The sequence below is a fragment of the Bombus vancouverensis genome, chromosome 11 (assembly GCF_051014615.1).
Source record: "Bombus vancouverensis nearcticus chromosome 11, iyBomVanc1_principal, whole genome shotgun sequence".
Classification (NCBI taxonomy): Eukaryota; Metazoa; Arthropoda; class Insecta; order Hymenoptera; family Apidae; genus Bombus; species Bombus vancouverensis.
The window spans coordinates 646,182-666,963 of NC_134921.1; the positions used below are offsets into that span (position 1 = coordinate 646,182).

At 34.8% G+C, this 20,782-nt stretch overlaps 2 protein-coding genes and 1 long non-coding RNA gene across 6 annotated transcripts in view; 1 reads left to right on the forward strand and 2 right to left on the reverse strand.

The window, feature by feature from the left end:
* LOC143303315 (uncharacterized) overlaps positions 1-8,830 on the reverse strand; it is a 277,255-nt gene extending 268,425 nt beyond the window's left edge. Inside the window, exon 1 of the mRNA XM_076622621.1 lies at positions 8,624-8,830. The gene's annotated coding sequence lies outside the window, so the exon portion shown is untranslated. The remainder of the gene's footprint in view (positions 1-8,623) is intronic.
* The window catches only part of LOC143303316 (uncharacterized), a 57,463-nt gene extending 48,497 nt beyond the window's left edge, over positions 1-8,966 (reverse strand). For all 4 annotated transcript variants that reach the window (XM_076622625.1, XM_076622624.1, XM_076622623.1 and 1 more), the window contains exons 1-2: positions 8,838-8,966; positions 817-1,075 (exon numbers count right to left, since the gene is read on the reverse strand). The gene's annotated coding sequence lies outside the window, so the exon portion shown is untranslated. The remainder of the gene's footprint in view (positions 1-816; positions 1,076-8,837) is intronic.
* A 328-nt stretch (positions 8,967-9,294) lies between these two features.
* Positions 9,295-19,028, forward strand: LOC143303327 (uncharacterized). Its single transcript, XR_013059498.1, has 2 exons — positions 9,295-9,597; positions 14,757-19,028. It is a non-coding gene; the product is annotated as an uncharacterized LOC143303327 (long non-coding RNA).
* Positions 19,029-20,782: the final 1,754 nt, after the last annotated feature.

A 20,782-nucleotide genomic window follows, 5' to 3' on the forward strand; every position in this document is an offset into this window, starting at 1 on the left:
ATAGTTTCGCATTGGCCAGGGTGATTCAATGGAAAACAAGCTTAACGAACGATTTTCCTCGTTGACGCATCGCAGAAAACCAGATCTCGCGTGCGTCGTCAAGAATGGTCACACGATTCGTTGGAATCGTGCCATCCAGACTTCCTATCCTTTCACCGGTAATTCCTTACGTTCTTGAAATAGAACACGTGAAAAAGACGTTGATAATAGTATAACTATGGTATCGCGATTTCCAACTATTTTTATCTCGTCGCAAACTGGTTACAGGTATCTCCCCCACTCCCGTACGACACGATATTTACATATGCATTTACATATACAACGCGATACCTGGGTTTTCTTGATTCAATAAACACAGTTGTTTCGTGCAAGTTATCAGATATTATATTGTGGTTTTAAAGAAACAAATTGCCGCGATGCGATACGTTATCACAGCTGAGAAAATGGAAATCTCCGTGCAAGTGGAAGATTCTGTCGTCGAGAATATTTATTGCGACCTGCATGGAAAACAAACAGGCTTTCGAGAAGCCTGGTTTAAACTACGTGCACGTGACTTGAACAGATATGTACATATGCATATAAATTGTCTCCTATAGAAGGTGGTTAATTCTAGACATCGAAAGGAACGTCTTTAATGAAAACATGTATTGATTTGTTATACGATCAACATGATTATTGACCATTTCGATCTGCCCGAGCTGAAAATGTCTATCGCGTAACAGGGTAAATTCGAACATAAAGAAACTATGTAGGATCGTTCGTTACGTATAACTCAATAATTCAAATAAGACAAATTGCACATAAAGTGTCACTTACTTTTGTTTGTCTGTGAGGTTCCATCGTTCGAGTTCCGGAACGGTACACCAGTGTTCAGTTGGCAATAGCGTGATGAAGAACTGCGTGAAGTAGAGGAACGCATAGACGAAGGTGAAGGGCAGGAGCATAATGAAAAGGAACCATTGGTAGCGGCTGGCCTCGCCAACGTACGGTAGTATGTCGTCGAAGGTTTCGATCTTCGGACGTTCGCCCTCCTCGGCTTTTACGGACTCCACCATGACTGTCATTATCTCGATATCTGCGAATCCATGATCCTCGATCACCTACTTAACTCGAATTACACGTTACGAGGAAACTAAGTTCGAAGTGAATGGGGTATTATTAGGTCGTCGAATAAATTCGTGTTGCAATGCGTTCATACCTTTTTATGTGTTTTACGAATACAGATCGATAAACGATCAAGGTGATCGATCTTATGATATACAGTAGCTCACGGAAGTACTCGAACACTTTCATATCACGAAACATTCTATAATTTCGTTAGCACTCTAACGAGATACGATTATCGAGATTATAATAGTAAAATTTGGAATCAATCTGAGATTGTATATTGAAGTTACATGAGACAATGTATATATATTTCGCAAATATATATGTTAAATGAAAAATTAATATGTATATAACACATGATGATGATTTTACTACGTACATCGTGGCTTATTATTCTTATTAATTTAGCGAATAATTGACTGCTCAAATACTCTGGTAATTTTTATATATAAAATAACAATAATGTATGTTTCCAATAAATATATGTAATTTCTATATACACGTTTAGATCTGTTTCAAATTTTCTCAATGTAATTACGACGATCGTGTCTCACTTCAGTGTCAATGAAATTTCAAAGTGTCTCGTATAAAGATCACCAAAGGTTTGTTTAAGTGCCCGAGTACTTTCATGTGAGCGACTGTTGTTTTAGTAGCAAGTTCTCTTATGTCTATCTCTTCGTTACATTTAGCCGGATAATTTCTCATGTTTATCAACGTGTTATGATCTTTCTCTTATTAAGCGGAGAAATCTCTTCTTCGCTAAATTTTCTTAAACGGGTTCAAGGTGAGGTGAACCACATTGTTGAAATCAAGATGAAGAAGATGAAATCTAAAGTCGAGATGAAAGGAAGTAGATGTTTGTATTGTCTAGATATATTGCCATGCTACTTTTTGACACGATATAATCTTAGGTAAAGGCTAATTCAAGGTGATACAGAGTGTACTGGAAAAAGTGATTTGAATTTGCTAGAGAGGAAGAGAAAAGGAAAGATCCTTGAACATTTTTGCAAGGTTATTGCAAAATGGAGGATACTATCGAAGGCTTATTGCTGTCACTTGTACGTTCTAACTGGAGTGTCCTTTAAATAATTTGCTTCTTATTAGATCCTTTTTGCAAATAGGAAGATAATATTTTTGGGACGTGAGGATTGTTAAATAAAAATGTAATGTAATCAGATGTAAATTGTCATTGGAATAGAAGAGTTTGTTTAGAAGAAATGATCATGAAATACACAAAATGTATCGTGCGTAATGTGTAAATAATAATTAATTCCAAAGACAATTAATGAAAATTTTAAATAATAGAGCACCATATCTCCGGTTCCTGCTTATTTTGACACTGTGCAGAATGTCACACGATTGTTGCCTTTTTTTTTTAAAGATTATTCAGTTAAGAAACAAGCACCAATAAAAAAGCAATTATAGTTAATTATTAAAAAATCCAAGTAGGTATTACATAAATAAAATTATCAAGGAAGATATTTATCGTAAAGATTGTGTGCTTATGAAAGAAGTAAACGAAATTATTGTAGCTCCATAGTAATTTGTATTAATCTTTGAATCTTGTTTAAATAAAATTTTCGATAAAAATTTGATTCTATCAGTGAACGATTACTACAGTTAATTACTGGATAATTAAAACAAGTAAAATTATTGTTACAATAATCCCGACAAATTCGTGATATTATTCAACTAGAATCGTTAAGAAAAAATTCGACACCGTTAGCGAACGCCATTTTACGTTTACTTCACGAAGGCCAACGTTATAAACGTTGAATCAAGAACAATCATTTTCAATATAAAATATACGCGCGAAAACTTTTGCTCCCTTTGATAATTGAATCCTTAATTTGCCGCCAATTAAACTCTTTCCCAACCACCTTCGTCTTCTAAGAAATCTTTCATACCCCCAAGAGAAATCCCCCTTTGCACAAACTCGTTTTTTTTCAACCATCGTACAACACGATATGATATTTACACCGTGCAATTTACACGATTCAGATCTCAATCTTGCAAATCATTTCGAAAATAGATCGATGATTAAATCGATTATAAAATCGTTCCTGCAAGTTTTAAGTGATTAATTATTTCTTTATTTGATGAAATATTATTTATTATTTAAATATCGTTAATTTACTGGCGTTCAATGAAATTTCTCGTAGAATTAAGTTCGTTTAAAATATTATTAATTTAATGACATTTTTTGTAAGATAATTGCGGTTAGATTTGATCTTTCACGAAATCTACGAGATGATCGCGTTCGATTAATCACCGACGTAGCGCATATGTAAAACATTTAAAACAGTCCATACATAGATGTTTCATAAGTGTAGATGGTTATTTATTACGGTTCTGTGTAATTAATGTTCGTTGCGATTACCACGAACTTAGATAAAAAAAAGAGTATTAATGACGAGAGAACCGGAAGTGACCAGTCCGTGACATAACTGTTATTTTCTAGGGGCTTGGTAACATTTGCATAAATTATTTCGCGTATACTGTAACGCACTTTACGTTACAACGGTATGTCGATGGACACGAGAAAAGAATTTTTCTGCCACAAATTGAATGGCATTTTTGGCGATAATGATTGTGTGGAATGATGATTACTTTAATTGAGATTCTAATTGAGATTCAAGTGATATATGAAGTTTGTACTTTCCAATAGGATAAATTGAGAAAAATGTCTTCGAAAGAGAATATGCTATTTTTGAATATACCATTTTTTAATAAGTCTAACAAATTCTGGATCTTTTAATTTAATTCACAAGGTTGCAAATCTCCAAATTGTTCAGTCTGAATTTTCGAATCTTCTAATCTCACGATCTTCGAATTTTCTAATCTTCGAATCATTAAAAATCCTAATTTTCATAGAATTTTCAAGGAAGCTATAAAATAAAAATATAAAATATAAAATAAGAAAATTTGAAAAAGATAGATAATGCGTTCGATCCAACACCATTTGCTCATAGTAAAAAAAAAAAAAAAAAAAAGGATAAAAGAAATTGTATGCAAAATAGGTAAACGTATTATAGTAAGTATTAGTCAATTATAGCAGATTGCTATCATTAATCAGTAATTATCCGAGTCGTAGCTGCATCTGTATATACATGAAGTATACAACACTAAAAATACATTTTCCTTAACAAAAATACTGAATAAACACATTCCTACGTAGCAACTAGTCAGCTGTGATAAATTGTTCGCTTTGAACAACGATCGACTAAGTTAGCATTGATTTCCGGATTGTGCGTAAAGCGTGCAATAAAACGAACACGTGTTTATCCCTAACGTTAAGCCAGAACCACCTAAATTAATACGAATTTTCCCATCAGGTACCGTCCTTATTCTGACAAAAAAATGCAAGCGATATTTGTGCATGTAAATAATTTGTCTGTGTGTATATATAATAACTTATATGAAACAAGTATTGCGATATTTCTCGTACATTGCTAGATATAATGATTTTAAATAATTCTGGTTCAAAAATTCGATTAAGAATTACATTGCAATTTCTAGAAAATTGTTACAACATTAAAAAAGCGAGATCCCTTAGATTATGGTATATCAAAAAAATCTTACAACCAATAATTTTACGATTAAAAAATGTAAGAAACCTCCCCAAAGTAATCGATCCGTGAAATTAATGAGAAACATATGCTCCAGCAAAAGCTACGCGTGAATATTGAACACAGCTTCAAAACCGACCTTTTCCGATTGAAAACGCATAGCAGAGTAGCAATAACTCGTCCACCGACGCACCAATGAAAATGGAGGCTCGTAACGATCGTCATAACTCGAGTGACTTAACGATCTCAGGACGATCGTTATCGACCGATCGCTTCCGTTCCGGCCTGGACGTTTAACAACGAGGACAAGCGTGTGTCAAACGTTCTCGGTAACCGGTTACACAAAAGTGCGCACCTTGAACAACTATTACATCCCAGAACTAATTAATAAGAGCGATCATGGCTAGCATGGATACATATAGTTTGCATACGTGATTTTTCCCTGCGGGGCCAGTTTTCTCGCCTTCGAATCGATCAGGGAAAGCGATCGTGATCGCGATCGAGCCATTGAAATTCATTCGATGCACACGAGATACAGCATGGCGTTTTGATCTCGCGGAACTCGCACAAACTACAAAGTAAAACTTACAGACTCGTAACAATACAAAGTGGAACGATCGTTTGGTTTCACTTCCAACCGTAAGTCTTCCTATTGATTGGTGTTCTTCTTGGTCGTAAGGGAAAACGAAGAAAAGAAAGGAAAGAAATCTGTTATTAATATTGGAATACCATCGTTTTCGAGGAATTATCGTTCTATTTATTTATTTATAATGGCGTTATCGAGTTAATTGTTTCTTAATATTATACATTAAAACACTTATTGTAGTCGATAGAAACAGAAATTTTATTTAAGATTGTAATCCCAATTATCTGATTTTTCTGACGGACAATTTATATGGATCGATTGGAATTCATATAACAAGAGTTCACCAATTTTCTTCGCTACTCATCATTTTTCGTTCGCGTGATACGAGCTCACGTTCAAGTGAGTGCTTCAAATCGGTAAAAGTTCGATTAATTAATCGAGTTCTACCATATTTAACGCGAATAAGCTTTTAAGCGAAATAAAAATTTGTTGTAATACACAATGAGTAAGTTAGATTAATTATCGCTTTATATGATAAAAGTCCATGGTCCAGCGACAACATTGGAATTATTTTTTTCTTATTCATCTTGGAATTTATGATTGTTTACGGCGTTCTTTTTTGCGACAAATTGAGCTTATGGAAGTAATTTCTCTTCTAGAAAAATTGAACGCTAACGCCGTGTGCCAGGATAATGTGCAAGAACTAGTGTACAAAGAGTTAATCATTTTGGCTTCTGAAAGACTATATGAGTCACGGTTGTCCTATTCTTGTTGCTTAATTGCAGTGTTTGACCACCTGTTCTAGAATAGTGAGTTTACCTCTCACTGAACGGCATCGATTGGTATTTTGTAGTACAGTGCTTTGTTAGTCGATCGTGGCATTTAAACATACCAAGTTCACAGAGAAGAAGGCAGTTTTCTAAGTTTACGTTCTTTAGAAAAACATAATTTTATCATTAAAACGTCCGACTTTTTGATACCCATCTAAATATGTTATACATAGTCACGATAAATATCACGATAATGGATAAGTATATATAGTCGCGTTTCTGTTCCAATAAAAGTGAACACTGATGCTATCGAAAACACTTGTATATTTTTAGAAATTCCAAAAACAACAAATCCGATGTCAGTGATTTTGTCTGATTTGCTAGTTTCTAGCGTTAAGATTGAATACACAGCTGGCAAATTTTCTATTTCAAAGATCTATTTAACTTTGTGATTAAACAGCTTTCTACAAAGTTTTGCGGATTTGTTAGTTATCTTCGAAAGAATAAGCAAGCTTTAAAGGACTTTGATCTAATAAGTTTATTCCTCTTCAACCTTATACTTAATCATCAAGTAACGCTATAATTAGAAAATCAACGTAAATGGATTTATCATATTTCTTCTGTCTAACCTTCTTTAAAATAATTAGCTGTTAAATGAGCCAGAGTTCTAGGAAATCTCCGATGCTGTTGATCTTCAACGAGATACAGATATCTGACAGATACTATCAAAATTCTATAGACGTCTATCCTTCAACTCTCAGCATACCAATGTTTATGCCATCATCGACGTTTCTTCACAAAGGGTCCTTAAAGAACGAATGTTGTACTCGGAGTTAGTCACAGTTTCTCAGAAACGTCTAACTTACTCTTAGTTATTCTGGCACAGACGCTGTGTTTCACTTACTGAAAAAATAAACAAAAGAAGCAAAATGATGTACGTAATATACTAAAACATTCTAAGATACCGTGGTAATATTTCTATTTCTTGTACAAATCATTTCAACTTGTTTTTTTAATGTTTTTATTCCTAATTGGTACACCGAAATGGATGTAGCAAATGTAGCAAATCACGGTATTATCCAAATAGCCTAATATCCGAACGTTCTATTATTCAAACACAATATTTCTTCGTAACGAATGCCCTTTTCCGTTTCAAATATGTACATACGTATGTCGTCAGTGTTCATACACAATGTACTCTTTCCTTGATTTGATTCATTGAATTGTGATTATACGAATTTGGTATGAAACTAGGAAGCGTTCTAACTATCGCAGGAAAATACGATGTAAACGAGAAAACTGGAAAGTGATGTAAGCGCAACAAAATTAGCAAAAATACACGATATTGGAGAAGCCAGAATCACAGACATTAAAGGAAGAAAAACATAATTGAAAATTCTTCAAAACACGTAGATTCCTCGGATGTTGGCAACGGTAGAAAAGCCGTAAGTATTCTGATGTAATGAAATGTTTCACGTAGACGATAATAATGGCGATTTTATATAAATGAAAACAGCAGACGAAAAAGCTAATGAAAAGATATCTGCTCATGCCAAAGCACTCGTGGCACTCGTAGAAGAACTCCGATGATTCGAAGTACGATAAAGAACGTAACTCTGTGTAGTTATTTACGATGAAAAAATTATCTGATTATGGATTCATAAATATTTAAAGAATCTGTCGATTACTCTTAAACTGTATTTGGATAAATGAAATTTCGTCTTCCTATTATTTCAGAAAAGAGAGGCTCTACTACATTGTCTGCAGTATGTTTCTAATAATTAGTAAAATATCTGAACTAAATAAATGTAGACGTGAAAGTCACTGCACATCAGTATATTAAGGGTCAACACAAATACACTGACTGTCACATCACGAAGACATTTTAAAGAACTAATAAGGACAAAATTGTTTATTTAACAAATCAAAATTTCGATCAATTAACGGACCACCATTATATCGTGATATTTAACGAAACTTCCAATCTTAAGAGCCATATATTATTATATTATAGCAGTGTTATAGCAGTCATTGGCTCGGATTTTAATTAAATTGGTCGTGAAAGTGAGAAGAAGTAAAGAGACCGAGTAATCACGAAGAAATGGTATGTATGTAACTTGATCGAAGCAAATACCAAACTTTTAGTTGTTATCTTCAACGAGGGAAATTTGGTCATCTAAGCAGGTTATCGACGCAAGTGTTAATGAAAGATAAAACACGATTGGAGCAATGAAAGAACTTCATTCTTTTTCCTTCTTCGCGAAATAGCAAATATACAGTAGCTCACGTGAAAATATCTGAATATTTGTGCAAACATTTTGTAAATATATCATGTGTATTATGTTCGCGATCAATGAATATCACAGTAGTTCCTATATGAGTTTTCAGATTGACTAAAAATTTGACTGACCTACAATAGTCATGTCTCATTCCGATACTAAAGAAATTTTTAAATATTTTATGTAACGCATACAATAAAGATACGTAAGTTATCTATGCTAAATGCTGAAATACTTATAGAAGTCCTTTATGGATATAGTAGATATTATAATATGTGTGTTAGGCGAAACATTTTGAAGTTTAATTATCACCGTAATGAGACACGGCTAAGATAACACAGGTACGGTTATATCGAACAAGTTTCTCCCGATATGCTTCATAATGTTTCGTGTAACAGATAACATACATTATGCACCAAAGCCTTTTACGACCAGCGTTCAAATACTTTCACGACGAACCACTGTACTAAAATTCAAGTCTCACGCGACACATCGATACGAATGATCGGTGCAAACAAACGTTTACCTTTTCCACGATCGTCCGAGAGCAACGCGAAACTTCACTCGGCGTATCACAAATCTCGTCGTGGTTTTGTTTCTAAAACGAGAAACTCTCTGCAGAAGTCACAGAAATAAAATGAAATTTAGCTTCTTCACTTTTGTCCGACTCGATAAGTCGATTTCGAACAAACTTTACTCTTTTCTTCTTCTTCTTCTTCTTCTTCTTCCGGATGTCTTTTCACTGTTTCAACAGGATAAAACGGAAATTGGAAAAATAACAAAAAAAATCGCGGATCGCAACGACTCTCGTGATCCTGTGATCCAAGTCCAGGACACGTGCTCGATCTCGATCGTCACAATGATCTTGGGTGCACGGATCCTCGATTTTTCGGACGCCGCGCTACATCGTCGTTTAAAAGGGGGCACGCACCGACTGTTCGCCGCCTGGACAATTAGCGGGGCTTTATAGCGTGTGCAAACGAAAGCGGAGCCCCACCAGCGTCGTGTGTGCGGCTATTGGACGATGACTTTGGTTCCCGTGGATCGTCCCGTCGACAGCAACGCCGAAGTCGAAGACGTCACTGGAGAACTGCGGGGATTTTACGATTCCAAAGAGCCGCTTCTCCTGCTTCACCGCGACCGTTGGGTTTTCTCGTGACTCGTTTGCACGCTTTTTTCCCTTCTCGCTCTTCTCACTACCATCGCAATCTTCCTTCTCCCTCGTCGCTTTGTCGCGACACGTATACGCGACCGGAAAGCGAGAGACATAAACTGGTGACGCGCAGGTGAGTGTACCTGCCGAGAACGTTGCGACGTTGTTGCATGGTTTGATATGTTTCCTCAAACTGTGTTTGGTTAACTAACTTAATTCGCCTGTTGGTGACTCATGGAAATTTGAGTGATATTACGAGGTGCAGTTGCGGAGTATTTGGAGTGAGAATTTGTGAATTTCCTGTGTTTCACCATATTACGTATGGTAATTTACAGTGTTGTTTGTATAGTATAGATTGGAAGAGATACAATAATAAGCAGACAGCTAGGCTGGTTAATTGATCAGGAATATTAATTGAGTATGAATTGTTTAGCAAGGAAAAGAAAAAAGTATAATTCTAAGTTGCTTGCTGCGTACATTGGGATTTATGATATACGAAAGATCGATTTCTTTCAGGTAGGAAAGAATGATTATAAAATAGAAATTATTACGTAATTTTTAGTATCGCAGGTTTACCGTGGTATTGAATTCGGCTAATGATATGTGAACTGTAAAAACAATGATCATGTGAATCAAACGTTGATTATCCATCCGTCGAAGCGTTAGTCAGATATCGTGTAACTGATAGTTCCTTGAGTGGTTTTCAAAGTCGAACGATGAAACAATTTGAAATAATCGTTCCATTATCGACGAAATGAACGAATTTATCTAATGGGGCTCATTAATTTATTCGACTTTTAATATTAATTACTAATTGTTATAGAAATTGATTTAACAAATTTGATATAAATTGATTTACCATTAATTAATCGATGGTAGAAAAGAAACGTTGGAAAATGAGTAATATGTAGCTTTAGTTTTACAGATTTTACAAAATAAATGTTACTATTTAAGAAAAAATAAATTTGATGGGGTAAAAGCTATATGGAAATATACTAACGACTTAACGAATTTAAATTTAAAGGACTTTAGAAACAAAGAAACAGAGACAAACTTTAGTTCTCGATGATACTTGACACGTGAATTGATTAACAGCTTGTCTTGCGTGATTAAATTTAATAGGATTAATTGAAAAGTTCGTATACCGTGTGTGAATCATGATAAAGTTGGTTTCATCGTAATTCACACGGTACTCGCAATGATCATTCAATCGGCAATTTTATTGTTCCAACATCACATCACTTACTTATCTTCGACTTGTACAATTCTCTGTGTTTTACGCAATTCTCTTTTTTATCCATCATTTTCTCGCATAGCACTCGAGTAAAAGCGAATCAACCGTTCAGTGAACCATACTTTGTTTCACTATGTTTCTTCACATGGTAAATGTTTTTTGATATCTTTTTCAAATTGAAATTCTACGGTTCTTCGGTTTGTTACATTGTGAACGAAAAAATCAACAGATATATAGAAGAATATCGAGGTTAATCGCATCGACATTTTCAAATTTTTTAACACTCAATTTTAACTTTCTAATAATAACTTTCAAATTTTCAAATTGTCGAACTTCTAAATTTCCGAATTTCCAAATATTCCAGTTTCGATGCGCTCGAAGTTCCAAATATCCTAATTTTGAAATATCTTCAAATCGTCCAAGTTCCAAATTTCCAATCTTCGATATCGCCGGAGTTCTAATTTTTTGACCTTCTATGTTTACCCGAGAGATAAAAAAATTATGATCGGATAGTGTCGATTATGCCAATCGAGGATTACAAATTTTCTATTCGTGCGATCTTCGACACCGAAAATAAATGAGCGCGATATTTTCCGTTTTTATCTTCCTTGAGCCGTAGTTAATTAAATCAATTGTCACGAAAGAACACGGTAGTTTTTCTGATTCCCGAAACAAAATAGCCCCATTGATAGCTTCAGGCAAATTCGCTGAGTAATGAAATCTACTCGCGAAACACGGAGACGCAGGGACTTAACCGTCAAAGATATTTGCTTCAGAAACCCGATACCCTTGAAAAAGAAAAAAAAGAATAGAATTACATGTTATATACGCGAGATGCAAGATCGCTCTTACGATCTTTCTTACGCAACGGAACAGTTTGAAAACGAAGTTTGAATTTCGCGCGTATTCCAGTAAAGGGTTCCTCCTTGAAAATTCGCCAATAGAAATCGAACGCGAAAGATTTCGTGAACGCGAAAAGCTATTCAAATTATTCGTCGATTTAATTCTCGAAATTCGTTGATAAATATTAATTATATTTTATCGCAGTGGAGGATAGATTTCGTAATAGACGCGTGAAGAAAGACGTTTTATCGATATTTATAAGAATTATAAGTCATCGTCTTGCGTTGATCTAAGAGGAAATCTAAAACAGAGGTATCTTCCTGCGAGCGGTTTGAACAACGTTCATAAAACGTTCTTTTTCGTTGGTTACAACGATCTTCTGCAAATTCGAAGATTGTCTCGGTTGCTGCAGTATATGTTGTTTCTAAGATTTGTCGATAAAAGCGCTAAATCATCGGGATTACTTATAAGTAACATACCTGTATCATTCCGTTTGATAGGTCTGTTCAACGTGTGTCGCGAGATGATATTATTACCATAAACAGATAACGATTTTTGCTGATATTTTTTCAAAATTACGTCATCTTGTAGAGCATAGAAAATTGAAACAATCGGTATATCACGCTGATTGATCTTGTCATTTTTGTTCGTCTGTATCATAAATTAACGTTAGAAGGCATATAGTATCTTTTTTCTTTCGCCTTTTTTTTTCTTTTTCTTTTTTTTTTTTTTTTTTTAGGAAGGAGATTTCTCTTTTCTGTTGCAGGATAGTGCATAATTAATACTTTTAATAAATCCATTTTTATGCATACAATAGCTTTTGCCTGACTTTATAAAGACGTTATGAAAGTACGCACTGTGATTCTCACAGAAGACAATAACGTTCCTTTAATTACTCGATCGACAAGGTGATTATTAGCATGTTGTTATTCAGGGTCGTCAATTCTACGTTGCGAATATATAGGTATTTCTGATATCAATTACTCGTTATACTCGTTATGATTTGTATCCAATTTTCGTTTCATTATTTCCTCGTTATGTACAGTTTGTTTATAATTACTATGCATATCTACAGATCATCGTCTGTAATTGCTTGATATTGATTTCAAATTTTTATCGAAGTACAGTCATTCTTTATTTAATTTTGTAAATATTTATTATTTTGTAAATATTTTAATCCAACTCGGAAGAAAAATATTCTGTTCTGATGCTGCACGATGAATAAATTATTTCAGCAATTCTAGTGCGTTTTGTTATTTAACAAAATCCAAAAGGTGCACACGCCAAGATCATGGAAAGATACATCGTCGTTGATCGTTCTTATAAAATTTGCGTGCATGATAGCTCCGATAACGTTGCGACATGACAACGCAACATGCCCGGGGATTCGTCTACATGTCGTACGTCGACACATAGGACGACAACATTTGCATTCGTAATCGCAGCTATAAACGGTGCTTCACACATATCGCAAACTTCCTTATCAGCTCCTCTGAATAAAATCGAAGAGAAGATTTGATGATTCACGATAAATATAAAGTTTAAGTCGGAAGCTTGTCGTTGAAGAATTGAAACACGTAAAATACTGCTGTTTAATTTCGATATCATTTCTTTTTAATTATTGCTGCCTCGACTATTTGGACAAGCTACAGATCATTAAGAAATAGACTTATACCGCTTCCAAAATAATTATGATTACGCGATTATGCTATTCCATTTATTAACGATGTTTCGATTGATCCAAACGAACGAATATTCTAAGAGTGAAATTATAATTCGTTTATAAATAAAAGTTTTACGTTAAAGTACACGTAAGTCTCTCGTTTTATCAATTTTTGTCGAAAAATATACTTACATCACTTTTAAAATAAACGCTTCAGTTAAAAGTGGAAAGAATTCTGTTAAATACGAAGATACGTGTAACTGAGGAAATTTTGTCGAAGTAAAATGTGCATATCTGTTAAAATGAATAATACTTTGATATTTTTGAAGTTACAATAATATACGAAAAGATTCCTAAAATCAAATAAAACAACAACTTTGGTGTGATGTTATTAAATCGAACACCGCGGGTAGAAAGATAAGATTAGTTTTATGGATTTTATATAATATAAGCGTATTAATATTTTCAAAATATCCAAAAGTATGGCAAGAACACATATTCAATTCCAAAATCAAATAATTTCTATCGTGTATAATGAAAAAAAAAAGAAAAAAAACAAAAATTGTGGCTTATTACAGTCTTGCTGTACAGATTTTAAAATGGATGGTTTGTTTGTAAAAGGAAATAATTTATTGTGGATGAAAGAGATTCGGAGAAGCCGTGCGCGCGAGGAGGACAGTGCAATTCCTCGCGTATGAAGCAATTCCTTGTACAGCAGCGTGCATGTGTGGTCGAAATGTCAACATTCTATAACTGCTTCAAATTGTTCTGAACAAGTTGCATTGTAATTAATCTGTCTTGAAGGCGAATAACAACTCATACGGTGTTAATTACTTGTATCTGCGGCATAAAAACAGGTGACTGTACCGTTGAACGGTACACGTGCATACATGTACGGTACTTACACGTACATACATGCATGCACATAAGCATATGTCTCTTTGTATGTATGTTTATATTCATGTTTCTTCGTACGCATATCGAATCGTCAAAATAAGGTGATTTAGAATGGAATAAAATTCGATGATCTTAATCTGTGACTAACTTTTAGTAGGACTAACTTTACCTTAAGCACATTTTTAGCTAGTTAAGTTTGCTTTTATTCGATCGAAATGTACGTTGATATCATGTTAAACGTGTATTAATCGCAATTTATATACTTAATTATAGAACATTTGAATTTTTTATGAAATCTATATAAACGATGATTAAATGGTTAAAGCTTTTCTGTCAATTACGAAAAATATTCCCCCATATTGCCATCACATTTTTAACAGTTAGACGTTAATCATGACGTATGTAATTTTAATACATTGTATATGGACTGGATATATTGTACATTAATTATTTCCCCTTCGTCCATGATCAATTTTGAGGACATGCCCTGTCCCTTATTGTTGATCAAGCAAGCTTCGACTGACCACATTTCCGAAGTTTGTCGAGCGTTCCTCGGTGGGTTCCACCGATGGACGTCAGATAGCTCTTCGGGCTTGTTTTCTACGATTTTCGATAACTGTAATTCCATTTATTCCCTACTGCTATGCGTTTTCAGCCAGGTATCCTTGGAAATATCGAGTTGGACACGCTCAGCTGGCTCATGGATTGATATTACACGAAGGAGGAAAAAAATCAGTTATTTGTAGTATCGACGATTTTTTCCAGGTACGTCGTGAAGAAAACGATCGCGCACGTGGAACAGGAGGAGAGACAGAGACGCGATTTTTCCTTTTCATGATCATGGGGAATTATTGCAATCGATATTGTAAACAAGTCCTGGCGGTTAAATAGAGGCGGATCTCCTGGCGGATTGGTTAAATAGAGTCTATCAGGTTGAAGCAATTTTTTATCTCGTCGTAACTTGAAAGATATAATTGCCATGGGCGATCGCGTGTATTAGTAATAACTATCGTGTATAATTTAATTAGCTTTTAAGTGAAATAATAATTGCAGGGCGGTTTGAGGAAAATTACGATTTTTAATATCTTTGGAATTATACAGCCCTCCTTAGCTCAAGTAATTTATATAACATTTGTTCATTTCTCGAATCATCGCACATGACACGACTTGAGACATCGATATATCTTCTTTCTGAGTTAACATTATTTTTTTCTTTTTTCATTCTTCTAAATAATGAAAGTCTAATAACAGGATGTATTGGTATCTCTCATACAAGAATTCTATTGACATTACTTAACTTCCTTCTTATATTCATTAAGACAGGAAAAGATTCAATAACGAAGTTTAGAAAGAATAAAGAAAAAGTTACACACGAGTCAACATATAGCGAGGAATCGATCTCACGAAAGTTCCAATGATGTAACCCGCGAGAGAAAGAAGAAGAAGAAGGAAATAGCGTGCAAGTTCAGGAATCGCCAGCGATCGTATAAAATATTCTATATAACGTTCAACGATCTTAAAATAGAAAAATGTCTTTTGCGAAACTATTGAAATTATTCCAACCCTTGAAAAAATCATTAAAATAATCTTATCTGAAGAATTATTAAAATAATACCCAACTGAAGGATTATTCAAATAATTCCATACTTAAATTATTTCTTACGCCCACTAAAAGCGAAACAGATTCGCTAACAAGTTCAGCGAAGACCAAAGTCAAAGAAAAAGCAAACTCTTCCCCAAAATTAGCAGAGAATCGATCACGCGGCAGTTTTAGTGGCATTAACTGGCATAAAGAAGCAGAGAAAAATGAAATGCAGGTTCACGAATCGCACGAGGATGACGATAGGTCAGGCGATGATATTCTCTCGTCGATACTCGGAGATTTCTTCGCGATTTCGTGCCGTGCCATTCAAATGCATTCAAATGTCTCATCAATTTTGGAAGGGAAGTAGTGATGCTGTTTCTATTAGTTCCTGGAGAAAATCGTGGAAACTACTTTTTGAGATTTGTACATGTATTTTAGACGTTGATTTTAAAAGACCGATATTTGTTTGGTACATTTATTTTTGAATTTTTATCGGTGGGAATTTACAGTTTTTTCACGATTCTGCTTTAATTTAATTTTTCACGCCGTTAACACGTTAGTTGTCACGGTGGTTATCGGTGACCAACTAGGTAAAATAAATTGAATCTTTTAAAATGGTTAAAACAGGAATTTCACGGATTAAAAAATTGTCAACAACATGAACCATTTAAATAACATCGTTGGAGAAAAATTGTACCTGTTGGGGTTATCTGTATTCTGTTAATGTGTAACAGAAATATATTCGAGTATAACGGTATAAGTTCAGTGTATGCTAATCCAGATCTGCACGCTGGCAGCGTGACATTACAATAGAGCCCCGAAGCCATGGGCCTATGGTATTTATAATTCCAAAAATCCAGTTTGTTTACATCTCGCTGCACCATCTACACAAGGCATATTCCAGAAAAGGCTATTGGTCTGGAAGGCCCTTCAAATTAATTTAGTAATAGATAATGCTTAATAGGTTCGAAAATCAGGAAAACTAAACAGTAGAGCAGACGTAGAACTTTCCTGGAAGAGTGGAGTGTTTTCCTCCAACAGTGCCAATACAAAATAACACATTACAAAGAATAAACATTACCTCGTACATCTCAATCTATCTTTTAAAGCAAAATATATAAAAATTGAATGCGTTCAAGAAAATAAACATAACGATAGCTATACAGCATATGGCATATGTTAAATCAAATATAATATATTTTTTAACGTACCAGAATTTTAATAGAATTTTAGCAGAATTTTGCTGGATAATTAGTTTAGACGCGCGGTAGGTTGAACAAAAATTGAAAATCGCTGCATTATTTCAATCCGTGTCTAAACAAGAATCACGTATTAGACGTGTAACGTCACGAACAACGTGTTACGACCGTTCGCGGAGAGACGTGATCGCGAGATAGCACGTCAACGAGAGTTGTAAATTCTCGCTACGATCATGTTAATCGACGCCGCGAAATAGTCGTTCCCCTGTTTCGTTTAGGATAACAGAGGTGGTTTAATGAATATAGCACTGTGTTAACACTAATAAATTAACGTTTATTTCAACAACTTATTAATTAGAAAGATATAAATGGAACAACAAAAGAAATGTAACTACGTAATGCGCGATATTAGATATGTATTGACTGTTTGGCTTCTCGAAACGTTCTGTCCGCCCTTCGATTTGTTGGTTTTTTCTGGAAGGCGACCCCCACTACGTTCGGATCACGCCACATTCGTTTACGCCAGATAAAATAACGGCCACGAATCGACGCCTCTGGAGGTCGCTCCGCTTAATGAACCATGCGCTTGCCACTACAATGTTTATTTGCCGGGCAGCCGCGACGATCCGTCCGCGACATTATAGTGCTGCGACCGACAGTTAAGAATATGATCTATGGCAAGCCGCATGGCGTAACACAACGATTACAAGTGACCTCAAATTCCCTAGAATTTCTGAAAATATCACGGAGCATTCAGGAGGCATTCTATGACCGGGTTAGCCAAGGACAGGAAGTGTTTCCTTAACGAGTACCGGCGATAAATGGAACAGTTCCAGGGAAATAGTTGCACGATACGGTAAACGAGGTTCGATGGAAGTAATGAGTCGCGTTTTACGTCAAAGTATATCCATCGAAACTGGGTCCATGGAAGTATCAACTAGACGACAGTGTTATACGATCTTTCGGTGAAACTCCATCTGCATCTATTACTTTATTTCATCGATCAATACTCGCTGATCCACTTCTAATAGGACGAAAGAACAAAAAGAATTCTCGCAACGTGTTAACAAGTTTCTATTGGTCGCAGTTCCGTGACTTTTTCCATTATCCAGAATCAATATACCGATAGATGAATATAAGATGAGGAAGAAAAAACTTCGCTTAAATCTAAGATCGAAATGGCTTGACGTAGCGCGTCATTATCGTAACACGATCGGTAAACGCGTTAGCTTTGGTTGGTGATTCGTTCTCAGCTATTATTAGCGGCGTTTGTAGGTTCTTTTCGTGGAAACCTTGATATAACTTGCCTCTCGATCCGCTTTTTAAACGTTCAGACTATTTATTCGAATGGTTTTTCGTTTCAATCGAACGAGCAACCTTGGTTGATTTAGTGAACGTTTATTAGAGAACTCGAGTAATTATGCGAAAGGGAATTATGCTCGATCATCGTTAGTGTCCGGTTTTACGTTACAATAAATCACGTACCTACTCGAATTGATAATTCTATGAACATAATATCGTGTTTACAATGTTTCCATTCTGAATTACGATTTTCCTGCTTTCAAAAACGATGGAAGGAGAAGATTGAAATTTTCCAGTTTTCGCGTTTCACAGTTCGTTCCATTGTTTCATGGGATACATAATTTACGATAAAATTAATTATACAGTACTTTGTCTTAATTTCATTGGAAATAGCATGTAATGCTTAGTTAACGTCATCGAATCGCGAATGACTCATAAACGTTTCGTTTGGACTTATGTTATTATATTTTAGACAATTTTATTCTATTTCAATTTTTCACAGCATCTAACACCTAAACTGTAAAACTTGAGATATTTTATATCTGAAATTACTTTTCTGTCATGATGTTATTGTAAACGAGAATCACGCAGTTTTTCAAGGACTGATCGGAACCGCGTTCATTTTAGCATGTCACATGCCACGGGGGTCATCGGTCACCGACACTCAACTTGTCGGTGCCGCCATGGAGGTCACCGGTAACCGGAGTGCCAAGATTGGTAAAAATAAAATCAAAAAATTTGAACAAATGTCGATTGTTCATTATCACCATCGTTACTACAACGGCGTGACGAAATTAATACAGTATAAAACATATAAAAATAAATTTATTTATACATGAAATATGGACCTATAATATTTCACCGTTACATTTATCGCATAATAAAAAATTCATTATGGCGCCACGGGTAATCCCTGTAAAGCTAGCATTCAACGTGTTGAAAGCTTCTTTCAGTTCGATCAATAGTATTGGCATAAGAATGACGCAAAGGCTCATCGTTGTTGCGTTTATCGAATCAACGAGTTTATATTTATACGTTTTCCGTGATAAACATTTTTTGTTTTTTTCCTCGTCAACCACAGAATTAAAGATTTGTCCAGCTGTTATTACACGTAAGTTATGCAAGGCAGTTTATTTTACATTAGGCCTTCGTGTCTGACCACAACAAATTTAAATATATTTATGAATTCCTAATAATTTACATAAGTATAAATAGTTTTTATTTGAAAGAATTTTTAATTGATTTGCAAAGAAGAAGATTTAAACCGAAAGATGGTATCAGTAGAGACCGTCTATAATCAGATTTTATATACAAAACGACAAACTTTAAAATTCTCTACGGTCTTTAACGAGGTTATCTCATCCGTTTAAAATTCTTAACAATTAGTTAAAAATATGAAACATTTAGTAGGGAATCTGTTGCTCTCATCGCTTTAGAATCCGTAAAACTTTCGACCACAAAGTACTTCGTTTGAATAAAAAATCCTGCTCGGTACAGCACTTTACAATTCTACAAACCTCATTTTCTCTATTTCAAACCTATTTTACGCGTTTTTACGTTCTGTATTCGACTTATTTTCCAGGTACACAGTGTCCATGCTTAAAATTTCACACCGGCGCGATGGTACAAAAATTATTTTATACTGAATCTCGTGTTTTGTTGTTAAAAACTATGGATATTGATAAAAATAAATTTCACGCGAAACTTTAATTTTTGGAATCAAAAATCATTTTAATCGATCAATGAAATTATGAAAATTGTCCAGAGATTCCAAAATTATTAAGATTAATCTTCTCTTAAAGATCCTAAAATTATTAAAAATCAGAGATTTTTAAATCATTAAAAATTGAAGATTCTAAAGTTACTTTATTTATTTATTTACATTTCATAATTCTGCCTTCCGCAGTAAAGCGGACTTCCAGTTACACTTCTCCTTGGGATTCTAACGTTATCAAAAATGATTAAAAGCCTAAAGGCCTAAAACGTTCTCTGTTTGCTATTTCACTGTTGTATGCTTTCTCACCCTTCGTCCCTAATCGATGAACATCGCTCTAATTCTTTTCTCTCCCTTTACTTTCAATCGCACGAGAGAAGCGTCGAAAAACCCACGACCACGAGGGATGAAAGGATGGTTTCAGGGATGGAGATTCGTGAAAGCAGGCCGCGAGGGAAGAAGTGAACCGAGATTGGTCCGATGTTTGTTCAGCACACAACCGTTTCGTATGTAGAAAGCGTTCATAGAGAGGTGGTTGCGCTCCTTTATACGCATGCCCAATAAAACAATCTCCAAATAATATTCTGTTCTTCGAATTTACTTTTTCAACGTTCCATGCTTACGGGCTATAATTTTCTTAAGACGCTTAAAACGATCTCTTGAGCTTTCGCCTTTTCGGTGAAAACAAGCATTTTTTTATCTCCACTTTAGACTCGAACGCCAACTTCTTGACGTATTAAAGGATTTTAGAAGTTTCTTACCATTTTACAGTACGTTCTTGTTGAATTTTTGCTGGATGAAAAAACGCTTATCCGATACTTTTAGTATTTGCCTCGAAGCTGTTTAACGGTATTATCCTTTTAATAAAATTTAATTATAAC